The 13,146-nt window shown below is 39.4% G+C and overlaps 1 protein-coding gene across 3 annotated transcripts in view; it reads left to right on the plus strand.

The window, feature by feature from the left end:
• Nucleotides 1-13,146, plus strand: part of LOC114876439 — a 61,347-nt gene that overhangs the window by 41,362 nt on the left and 6,839 nt on the right. Inside the window, exon 1 of one of the 3 annotated variants that reach the window (XR_006829622.1) lies at nucleotides 10,149-10,452. The exons of the other annotated variants lie outside the window; for them this stretch is intronic. The gene's annotated coding sequence lies outside the window, so the exon portion shown is untranslated. Of the gene's footprint in view, nucleotides 1-10,148; nucleotides 10,453-13,146 lie in introns of those variants that run through there. 3 annotated transcript variants of the gene reach the window in all.

Here is a 13,146-nt window from a genome sequence, read left to right on the forward strand (position 1 = left end):
ACTCCACCCCAAAATGGTCGAGTACTCCGTTTCGAATATTTGTTCGCGTAGCGACGATAAACTCGTGCATAATGCAACCGCGGCTTCCCGCGATTTCTCTCTTCAACACGCTAAACCCGACACACAAAGGTGAAACGACCACTTTGTTGCACGTCGTTTCACTCGATGCGGCAGATTTTCAGCTACAAATCTGCCCGTACGTTGACTCGGAAAATTTCACCCTTGCCAAGGAAATCTTCTTTTAACTTGTGCTTTTTAAGTTAACTTGGGATAAGATCGTTTTTCTTACGAACGCGAACGGTGGGGAGGTTTTGTTACCACCTTTATTCAGAAAAGTTCTACAACCAGATTATAATTAAAAAGCATTAAATAAAATTTTCGTAATTGCAATAGAAGAAGAAACGTGTTATTGAGTTATTGAAAATTCCAATCTGTAGAGAAAAATGAAAGTTTAAAGAATGAATTCCAAGGACAAGATGAAAGTTTCTGTTCTGATAATTACTTATCGAGTTGGTGCAGCGCAGCGGTGTGCTGGCCGGATGTAGATGAATTTCTGGGAGATTCGAGGTCCTGGCGGAAGATCCCAAGAGATGCACCGCAAGTCTCGACCCGATACCAGTCTACCAAGGAGAACTATGCGCCAGAGTAAAAGCTAAGTAGATACGGGGGTTGAGTTGGTGGTAAAGGGGTGGTGGTCGCTCAACTACATATACATACATATAACTCGGATAGTCTGTTAGATGAGATTCGATTCAGAGAGTAATCCACTTGTCGTAGAAAACGAAAATGAATTAGTGAATATTTTAACTCGATACCTAAGTACTTGGACAAATCAATTTCGACGAAGAAACAATTGATCGACAAAAAAATCTGTTTCAAGTTGATTTCCTTCCTGTTCGAAGGATCAAAAGAAACGAGGTTAATTGACTTTCATTCTCGAATAGAATCATCGAATAACAATCGACGTATTTACGGGGAATATTGTAGAATCGAGTCAATAATAAATAATAAAGTCGGTTTTCACTTGGGCGAAATGAATAAAACAAAATTACGATATATGTATCGAGGCATAGTAGGAGAATTGAATTATTAATTACTGCAATCAATCGGGAATACGAGGAAATACGGAACCGAGCTTTGAAAGGTCTGATGGTACGTCTGTTACAGGTGTTATGTGACGCGATGCGATGCGATGCGATGCGATGCGCTATCGAAACAGGTTGGAATCCTGTTAACTCTTTGAAGCACATAATTAGGCCACGTCGGATGCCCAATTAACGTCTTCGGCTGTTTGCGTTCCGTGGTTCGGCTAAATTAATTGCCGCGATTAAGCGGTGGATATCTTTATCCACGTTTTCGTACAGGATGTTGAAAAACACTGGTCGTTCCACGGGAAATTAATATCGCGCCAATATTTTTGCACCACGTGTCATTTCACCGATACCAATCGTGTTTGAATTTTTCTCATTAAGTACCGTTTCATTTATTTCCGATTCATGTTTCTTTTATTAGATTTATAATAATATTTTCTTGTTCGAGGTTGTCGGATACCTTTACAGCCGATTCTTCGTTATTCCCAGGAGCCACCATCCGACAAGCCTGTAAATTTCGTTACATCCGTGAAACCAGGTGCACCATGTTCCCTCGGGAGCGATAATTTTCCTGCACACGAAACGTTTTTACCGGGATTCTTCAAAACTCTGTACTGCCAGCTCATGGATAAATTGATGACTGTTAAATTGTACACATATTACGTGCAACGGAAAGTAGAGTAAGCTGATCGAAATGAAGCTGGAAAATCGTGCACGAATCCATATGTATGTATAATTTCCGAGCTTTTGTGTCGTCGTCGTCGTCGTCGTCGTCGTCGTCGTTGTCGTTGTCGTGGTCGTTGTCGTTGTCGTTGTCGTTGTAGTCGTCTTAATCGTAGTTGCAGACGGCGCGGCGCGGCCTTTCAAACCCTTCCGGTCGCGTAAGTTTTCCTAGTGTGTTAGTCGTTGGAAAATATAATAGGTACATATATTGCAGTCACAGTTTACGGATACGTTTAGGCGTTTAATTTCAATGATTTTTCCAAAATATTTTTAAACGTTTCGTAGCACTGCAAGTGCTTTCATTCAACTGTGAAGCTATGAGTTTCGTTTCGATCTCGATATTCTAGTTTTCTGGTAAATATGGTAGGTTGAAAAAACTTTGAAAAAATCGTCAAACGAAACGTAGTAAAAAAAACAGTCCATCCCATCCCATCCTATCCCATCGATTCAGACGGTTGGGTGCGTCACGTAATAGCTTCTTGTAAGAACATTTTCTCCCGTTATAGATTGTGATTTGTGCGATAATAAACGTCCAAGCTTTACGGCCAACGGGAGTATAAATTCCACACTTTCGTCTCTGCCGGGCATTCCAGCATTGACTGGCCATAAAGGAAGATGAGCCGCGGTAAATACGAGGAATGATGGATTCTTTTCTTCGGCTAGTAAGCGTCAATCGTTCATAATATATTTATGTTGGATGTAAGGTATAATGGCAGTGACGGTTTGTCGATAGAATACCGCCAATAGTTTGATACATTGCCCCGATATTATTGGCTATTATATATTATTCCGGCACGTAACTAAGATCGATGACGGTTAGCGGTTGGTGACTTTCCGAACCACCACCACCACCACCACCACCGCATCGCATCGCATCGCATCGTTTTGTCACATTTTTTCCTTCCTTTTCCATTTTTCCTACTTTTTATTAACTTTGACACGATATCGTCACGCAAACGTCAACGCGAATCTGTTTTAGTTGTAAATTCTATTCCAAAAAGGTGACGATATCATTTTTTATTCATCAACTTGAAGCAGGAGCAAACACCCTGTGTATCGAAAGAAAGAAAAAGAAAAAATCCAAGTCCCACGACCGCGACGATCTCGATAGACAATTAATATTCCCGGTTGAAAGAGCCAATGCGTTCAATTAATTTCAATCGTCATGCGTCAGGATGAGGCACAACCTTCGCCTCGGTTCTTCTATTTCAACTTGAGTTAAAGGCGTAACCTTCACGAGGGTAGGTAAACGAGAAAACGAAGTAGCTCTTAAAAAGCTTGCTAATCGAGTCGCAACCCTGCACAACGAACCACCCCTTTGAGATTGAATTTTGCGAAAGGCGAGGATCACCGATTGAATTTCAGCCTTTATCATATCCTGAGACGAGCTTCGATCGAATTTTCTCCTTCGAACAGGGAAATTCTTAAACGCCACCCCCTCGGAAGAATCCTTATCGCCTTCTCGGCAACCTGTGCTACCCTTCAACCCCTCGCCACGACCAGGCAGGCGGCACTGTTTGCACGCCTAATTGGTATTCTTACTTTCTCGGTTGAAGCCGAGCTCATGTATATTTCAGCACGCTATAATCCTATTTAACCTTCGATACGCGCTCACATGGCTAGAGACTGGAAGCTGAGTTTTATCGCATCACGCTTCCAACGTTTTTCCAACAAACGTTTCAGATGAAACTAGCTAACGTATCTTTGAAGGACGAAGGGGATGGGAACTAGCAAGCTGATTCCTTTACTATTCCGTCGCTATTCATAGTAAAATAATTAATCCACGTGTATTATTGGTTTAATATTAAAAATCGTGACTCGTGACTCGTGACGCGCGTGCTGGCTGTATCGTGGAAAATTACTTTGGTAAGGAGAGCTTTGTAAATTGCATCACGTGTTTCGTCGCGCGCCAATCAAAGACCATAGAGTATAGAGAAGCAGCCACTGCAGATCCGTAGTCACGTTTCCGCCGTAGACTAATTCGCGGAACTGTCAACTGGCGTTTACTATGTAAGACGATCCACCTGGAATGTAGATGAGGGGATGCTTTGGAAACGGTCGTTATCTCCACAGTCTCTCCTTCAGCAAGGACATTCATTCGTATCAACTTCTTTGTTTGCCGCTTTTACCTGTTATCCGCATTCTTTTTCTGACGTTTATTCGATGTTGTAGTTAATGTTTACAATGAATCGTCTTGTTAATTCAAAATTTCAACACGCTCGATTGAACGATACAGGTAAGAATGAAAAAAAAGATGATAATGCTTTTACAGTTAAAAAGCGTAGAATTGGTTTTAACGTTGCCGTATTGTGGAACGATTCCATACATAAGAGAAGGTAAGAAGAAATTGCCCAGGATCCATCGGACACGTAGTTTCGATTTGTCGAAGAAAAGTTTCCCGAAGGCAGAACCGGAAAAACCATCGACGCCGTTGTCCATTTTCTTGCCCGTCGCGTCGTATCGTCGCCCGATAAATTAGACGAGGAGAAAGGAAGACGATGAAATTTCACAGTATAATCTGCCGATCCTTCGAAAGCGGCTGGCTGAGTTTCTTATTTTTCACTTTTCCTCTGCTTCTCTTTCCTTCTTCTTTCCTTCATTCCTTTCATCCTTCCTTCCTTCCTTCCTCCTACTACCTTTACTCTTCTTTCCGGCAAGCTCGTTAATATACTTATATTTCGCACCTTGAATTCCGACACGTCTGACTTATCGCGGACTCATATCATTTGTCTGATCACTAATGTTACTGTGATCTATCAGTTGTAAACGGTGAGCCGTCAGCCGTCAGCAGTGAGCAGGGCGCATTAAATTCCAATCTATTCTACTTATCTGATCATAGAATAATCTAATATCTATTAACTTTACGTTAAATGCCGTTTATAAGTATTTCAATATTTGAGGAGTCATTGTGTTATACACGATCTGAGGCGTTTACCGAACAGAATCGAAGCAAAGCAAAATCAGTTTCTTCCCCGGATGAAAGAATAACCGGAAGTTAGGAAGAGCGTTCGAGGACAGCTCGAGGAATCCTCTGATCGGAAGAATGCTTGAAAACGCAAAGGGATTCTTTCGAGAACGAACAACTAGAAAAATGTTAATCGAGTGTCTATTACGTTTCTTTTCAATCGTAGACATATTTAACACGTAGATATTGAATTGTAGAGGAAGCGAAGTGATTTTTATTCGAGCCAGGACCTTTCTTTCTTTCTTTCTTTCTTTCTTTCTTTTTTTCTTTCTTGTATGTACCTACTATGTACTTTATTTCCAATTCAAAAAATTCTTCGCTCACCGATTGCATCGAAGCCCACGGAACATGCATTTATGAATAAATCGATATCTAAATATTGCTCGACACAGGGAACACGCGTTTTGTATATTCTACCTTAAAAGTTCCTTCGATTCGTTGTATTGTCGTGCATGGTGGACGAGGTAAAAGGAGAACAGCGAAATTGTATGTGTCTGATCGACTGTGCCAACCTGGCTGAACTGCTTTCGATATATACAATAAAAGGATAGTAAGATCAAACAGTACACGCCTGAAAGCACAAAAACATGTCGCTGCAACGACTTTGGAAGTGATTCGCGAAATTGAAGGACAGCTTAGAGAGCAAAATTATTTCGTCAAGATCAATCTGAATGTTTTTCTTCAAAGAATTTCGGATGTTAACACTTTCGCTCGTTCGAAGTGATGCGACGATTGCCAAGTTGGCCTAGTTCGAACGATGTTCCTTAGAGAGGGGTTGGTGTTTCTCGCGAACCTATTACCATGCCTTTTCTCTGCCACGGTGGTAATGGTCCGTCGTATATATGTACTCGGTTCGCTTTCAATCGACTACATACACGGAAAAATGCTGGGAACACCGTTCGCTTTAATTCCCGCAAGAATAGCCCTGCTCTCTTATTCACGTTCGGATTAAGTTTCATCGTTATTTCCTCGATTATACATCCTTTTCACTGGCTCGTCCCCGAACGAAACATTATTCCCTTTAGATTTATCGTTTATTTTTTTCTTTAATTCTGTTAATTCTTGTAATTCTTGTAATTCTTGTTAACTCAGAATAGATATGTCAAGTGCTGAGTCGAATTACAGTAAAACATCTTGCTTGACGACTCTGGCAAAAGATCGTACGAGCTATCTGGTTGAAAAGTTTTGCTGTAAATCGCGGCATAATTTGCTTACGACTTTAATCGACACGAGAAACTACCGTCGTTCGCCGGAAACTTGGCGAGAACGTAAATTGTAATTAAAGCTCCGTTCAATTAAGACGCAAGGTGTAATTCAAGATCACCATAAACGATCCTCGCCTCTACGCTGCTCATTAATGGATATTCCATGAGGGTTCAATACGAATGTTTATCCTGATTTATTAAAACTATCCTTTATGATTTAAACGATGGGCCATCGATGGCTACTCCGTTTTCCACGGGATATTAAATTCCTTCGCGATTAATTGGTCAACTTTCAACAATCCCAAGATGGTCGATCTGGAAAGAAAAGAAATTTTTTGAAAATGAAAGATTCCCCTTTTAATTTGTACAACTGGAACTGCAATACAATGAATTGCAAAAGTATTCATGGTATCTCAATTACCTAATGACCGGCCATGCATGCAAAGTTATATTATATTTGTAACGGGAAATGAGAAATGAGAAATGAGAAATGAGAAATGAGAAATGAGAAATGAGAAATGAAATTTTTTCGTTTGCTAATCACCTTTGAGAAAGTTGAAATGAATAGAAAAAAAGAAAAAGAAGGGGAAGAATGTAACAAGCTTAATCGATTGGTCGGAGAATATAAGTAGCATTCGAAGCGAACAACTTCTTGGTGCAATGCTTCTTTTCAGCCTCGTGAAAAGCTTCTTACGTTCTTATTTTCGCGATCATTCCTCTCGTCTATCCCCTTCGTTTCCTTTATACTTTATACGATCAACTTTCTCGTTCCTTCAAGCGTTCCTTCAGATATTGTCCAGCCCTTTTCCACCATTCAAATGGCATTTTGACCGGAAAGCGTTGAGCGGGACGAATGTCAAAAGAATTTCCATTCTTTACTTCCCCACTGTTTGCAAACAAATTTTTCAGCCAAGTCCAACGGAAATCAAGCCTTTGTTGCTCACGATTGAAACTCAATTTTCATCATTCGTATAATTTGAAGAAAAAATTTCAATTCGGACACGGTATCGAAGTTTATAATCCTTCTACAGTCGTACAGGTTAGTTCAAGTTTGGAAACATTATGATTCGAGCATTATGAAGTTGAGAATTGGGAAGTTGAGATAAGGCACAAGTTGAATCTTGAAATATGAGCACTGTAAACTTATGAGTTTAAGTTTGACTAATTCAAGTTTCAAATTATCCTTGTAGTTCTAAGACATTTACCATTGTTTTACGACGTTCGCTGAGAACCAGCTACTTATAGATACAATATATGTATGTGTATTCACCTATAGGTAAATCGATTATCAGGTTCCGAAAATAGGGATTCTAGTACCTATTCTAATTTGAAGGTCGTTTGGAAGAAGGAAACGAATAGTACAGTGAAGTATGTAAATTTCATTTTTATTTTTATACATTACTTGTACTAACTGGCAGTGTTCGAGTTTAAACGCCGCGCCGATTGAGACCTCGTTTAAGACGTAGGTATCTACATACCCGTACATCTCATTTTTCTTTCTCTATTTGGAACAATCGTTTCGTAATGTAGAGCTTGACGAGCTTTCCTGATAAATCTCAGCATGCAAACTTTTTTCGCCTTGATTCTCTATTTGATGCTTTTTCCAAATGACCAGATACCTTTGATTCATTTTCCATATCCTTGGCCATTCTACGTAGTTGCCTGAAAGCAAATTTCCCGATCGCCAATCATCTCCATAGGATGGAATTTTGGCAGATGCACACCCTTAGGGTTCACGTGCTCCTTAATCAAGCAGTCAGGGGATGTTCTCGTGATTCTTGACAAGAATCGAGCGACCGAGAGGAACGAAAACGAGAGAAACGGGAGAAAGGAAGAGAGAGATGATATAAGGCTGCCTTTTAATCAATGCCGGACCTCCTGCTCCGCTTGAATTATTCAATCCAGACTCGACTATTCGAGGGTCACGAAATATTCTCAAGTTCGTGTAGATTCCTCTCTAAAGGCCATTGGTCCCTTACTTCCTATGCTCTACAACCCCAAACGCTCTCGAGTTTTTCTCTTTGCTCCCAGTATTGGAGTGTTCATCGAATTATTGATTCAGCGATAACAGCGATTGTTGCAATCCTTTTGATCGCAATCCTTAATATTTCAAAATTATCAACCTCATTAACCAAATTGACTAAAGCTCTCATACAATTCACTTAGGAGGGTATACACATTATTTGAAATTCTTTATAGGTACATACATATATGTAGTAGCTACTTTCTTTCAGAAACATGGACGTTATTACGTTGAAACGAGTCGGTCGAATTTTTCAAACCTTTCATGCTAACCTTGTTTTCCTCGCCGATTTTTTATTACATTTGTCCTCGAGTCGTAGAGTCGTAGAGTCTTTTTTAAACAGCCCGTGCAGCGTCGCGTTGAAAGAGAATGTGGTTCCTCGAACCATTAGCAGAATTTGAAGAGCAAACGACGAGCAAACGTTTGCTTTCTTCCATGTAGAGCGCATTCGCGAGAAGTCAAGGGAAATCTCCATGTTTCCACGATCGGAAGATAAATTAGAAGCTCTGAACCAACTTAAAAAGAAGAAGTAAAAACAATTTTCCTTTTCCATTTTTCTTTTTGGTTAATTCCAATTCTAAATAGTCTTGTAATAAACGTGTATCTACCTCTATACGATATGTATCTTTTATCTACCTCGAAATCAGTAGCCCCCACTCCAAGGTTCTAATAAGGGAATAATTTTGCTGGTAGCGGCGTATCGAGATAAGTAATTTCATTATTTTTCTCTCGTTAGTAAGATGCCCGGTGAGTTAAACGAGAGCTCTCTCCACGATCAACTACATATTAGTTATTAGGTATATGATAAACGCACGATTCCAGCTTCCCGTTGGACCAAGGGGAGAAGAAAATTATCCCGCGACATATCGGCCAGGAAAATACGTTTACGAAGGCTTAAGGCCTTAAGCGTGTCGGTGAATTATTGGGCAGGGAAATCGAGCGTAGCGGGGTGCAAATCGAGAATAACCATCTCTATGTAAATCCGGATATAATTCCTGCCGTGATTCATAAGATATACGTCGTTGACGTCCCGACTCTGCTATCTTACGTTGAATTTCATGACTCTGCATGAATTTCATGAAAAATAATTAGACTATTCGAGAACGTTTCGCACGAAAACGGTCCCCTGGAAATAAGGAACTTGGAAAATCCACTTGGATTTCCACTTGGAAAATTATTATAATTAATATTACCTATATCACCGAAAAGTTACTGAAAGCTCGCGCTAGAGAGCAATTTTACTCTTGATGAATGTAATCCATTATATTATATTTATAGTTGGCTATTTCGATTAGCTACGCTTTCAACACGTAATATCGTATCGGCTATAAATTGATGCTTTTACTTTCTATACTGTTAACATTTCTCCTTGACGTTTCTTTCGTTTTCTTCTTGCTTCACCTAAACTAATATTGCGTTGAGAAAAATTGAAGAACCAGGTCATAGATCAGTCGGAAATTCATTTGCCGACTTTGCACCCGTTTAATCAGAAGACGCTTTTAAATACTTGATGCATTCCCGTTCCAACAATAAATCCCACGGGCAAACTTTCCTTCCTGGTGTTTGCAACGTCCGAGTTTTATAAAAATTGAACAACACATGGAGTTTCGACCGCCACGTTACCGCAAAAACCATATTCTACATATAAAGACTTATTTATGAATTTTTCAAATCAGTTACACATATTTTATCAGGTTGCCTGTGCTGATTTCTGGTAAACCGATGCTAAATATCGATTATCGGATCATTAAAATATGCTTTTCTCCGTGCTAAATATCAAATTACAAGAAATACGATGCATTTTCACATTGTGATTTGAAAATTTAATTGAAACCGTATCATTTACAACCGTATTCCTTTAATAAATAGTAAGTACATACTCTTGGTTAAATATTTTACATCCCGTTTTACTTGTACCCATCTTTCTCAGTGATGTGGTCAAACTAAATAACTAAACTTTAGATATGTATTTATTTACATAGTTGTAACAACTTTTCTACCCGTTTCTCCGTCGCGTCGCGTCGCGTCGCGTCGCGTCGCGCCGCGCCGCTTCGCGCTTATCAGTGCGGTAGTAGTGGGGTAGAAAGAGTTGGTGGGGTGGGGGGAGCTAGCGGCCCGGCAGTAGTTCGAGCTGCTGTCGGCGTAGTAGTACGTTTCGAGCGCTGATCGAGCGAATAACTGCGTGTTCGGAAATCTTTGTTAACGCGTCGACGGTTCGTGACACGTGACTCTTGACTGACTGTTTCGTTGAACCAAGGCGAAACATTCCATGTGACAATCGCTCGCGAGATTACGATATTTTCCGTGATTTTCTTTGCTCCTCTGGTATATGTGATCTCGTGACAGGCTGAAAGCAATGTCGGAAGGAAGTTGAAAACGATGGAAACGATGACTGCGACGATGCTGAGCTCTGCCCGGCGATGCTGGAAATAACATCGGCTATTGGTGAGTACATTTAAGAAGAAACATACATATATATCAACTTTGCTTCAGAGGAAACCAAGTTCTTTCATCAAAACCTATACGTGTGGAAAGTAGGTATTTATTAAGCATAGTGTAACCATATTAATGTTTACGTATTTGGCATTTGACGTTTGGCGTTCGGCGTTCGGCGTTCGGCGGTCGCCTTCGGTGGTGCGTCAAATTAAAAATATTTCAAAATATCTCTGACATTGAAATTAAGCCTGAACTCGAAATTGATATTTCTGCATTATATTTCATACGTAGTGTCGATTAATAGAAATTTATGGTGAAAAGATTGGTTTCCTCTCAGTCAGATAAAGTTTAACTAATCGTAAAAGAATATTTTACGGGGAAGATGTGTATGTATCACGTGATGTGGTCACGAGGTCATCTGATCAAAATGGCCGATGTTTTCAAGTGTTCATTTCTTAAATCATTTTAAGTTTTAAGTAAATAGAAATAAAGTTATTTAGGACAATTTAAGGCTTTCTTTTCTGAGAAAGCTGGCATAGAGAAGATTTAAAATATTTATGGAAAATATATTGATAATATTTATAATTAAATTTTTTTAATAATATTATAATACATTCATCGTACATTTTAAGTATCGTTGTCGAAACAATTAACTTTTAATAGGTACAAATTAATTTTAATCAAACGTTGATTTATTGCAAATTTTCTTGAAAAAACGTTTGCCCTTCTATTCAGGAAAGGTCTCATTCCCTCTTTCGTTTGATAATATGTACGTAGAAACGTATACGAAAGTTAAATAACTTTTCAAGTGAAAATGCAATTCGGTAAACGTTAACTGTAATTGCGTATCTCCTGAATTAGGAACCGGTTACAATGTAATTTTTCTAATATGCCAAGCCGTCAAGCTACTCCATCATAGTCAGCCTTATTGATCACCGATCCGCACAATAATCCACGCGAGCTTTAAGCGTTTCGCACGCAAGCTCGCCATCCAAACTGAGCTTAACATCTCATTCCGAGAAAGAGCCGTGATGTCGCTAATTTTTCCCTCTCTCCTCGATCATCCTCGTAAACAGAGGGTGCGTTCTTTTCTAAACAATTTATCGTGTAATCGATTCTATAATATAACGCTGCTAATTTTTCATTTTTCACTTACCTATTATTTAACGAAAATTTTTTTCAAATATGGTAGATAGATTGCACATTGCGTAGAGAATGTTTAGGATGAAAAAGCGAGAGATGGAATGGTAAATGAGGCGACTTTTGAAGCGATCTGCCCGCCAACAGGTGGAGGGCTATTAAAACGGAACGACGCTGTAACGACGCGACGCGACGCGACGCGACGCAGCGATCGACGCTGCCGTTGCTAAATTATTGAATCAAGTGCGTCGAGACGTGCTACTAGAACACGGACGAGAAGGATTTTAATCAGCGGAATATCGAGAGAATAATGGGGGTTGTTTGTTCGGACTCTATTTACTAGTCACTGCTCTCCTATCTCTAGCTATTTATCATTATAACCTGTAAAATATGTCGTGGTAGAATTCTATGGAAATCGGCCTGTGGCAGTTGGCTGATTTTCCTTGTTATCTGAATACCTGAATACTCGGCTTATAGATCCTTGACAGTTCAGTCCCTGAGCGACCAGATGCTAAATTGTAACTAACTTTCTTGATATCTAGCTACTTACAATTAGTTGGAAACTACCTGCCCGATAATTAGACCCTTGATAGCCGCATCTTTGGTAATTAAACTCTTCGCATTTACGCCTTTGATAAACTAACACAACTCACAAGTTGACTTCAAAACCTTGAAACTTTTTCTTCTACTTTTTTTAACATTAAAATTATAAGGAAATTTTCACCCATCCTGCGTTTTCTACATACATACATACATACATACATACATACATACATACATACATACATACATACATATTATACGTATATTCAATATTGCTATTGCCAATATCTGCTCGTTTGTCAAACAATCTACTACATACATAGGTACGTACCTACATTGGTATGATTCGAATACGAGTAGGAAATTTATTTGTTCGACACAACGGACCGTTCGGATTGGAGATTAATTTTGTCAACTGTATAACAATTTGCTATCGCGCGACACGGAATTGATTTAACGGAAGAGAGGCAAGACAGTTCAATTCCGGGAATATCAGGACGCGTTTCCCTGACGAAAATTGAGCATGCGGCAAAAGTGATTAATTTTACGTGGTTCCGGATGATAGATCGATTATCTCTCAGCATACACGACCGTTCATTCGTTGCAGCACGAATTCAATTAAAAGTAGCTACGTGATGTTCGTTGAACGGATTCCGGTGCCCGACAGATATTCCTTTGTGAATCGTATAATTTACTAAAAACCTGTCCGTTTTGATGTTACCTATATTAGTAACAATATACATAGGTACGTAGCATATGAAATTCCTGTCGATGTTGAAAATTCTTTGATCAATTTCAATTCGACAGTTTCACAATTCAAATATGTTATCATTTGCAACCCTCTTCTTCCAACTACATATTTATCGGAAGGAATCGAAATCCAGTTTCACTGGAAGTGGTAACACACAGGTGAAACGTGAAACGTGTAACGTGTAACGTGTAACGTGTAACGTGTGCCAGTTGTTTACCTTCGATTTTAAAAGAAGCTTCGAGGAAGAACAAAATAATAATGTAGCGTTT

This window comes from Osmia bicornis, chromosome 8 (genome assembly GCF_907164935.1).
Source record: "Osmia bicornis bicornis chromosome 8, iOsmBic2.1, whole genome shotgun sequence".
Lineage (NCBI taxonomy): Eukaryota > Metazoa > Arthropoda > Insecta > Hymenoptera > Megachilidae > Osmia > Osmia bicornis.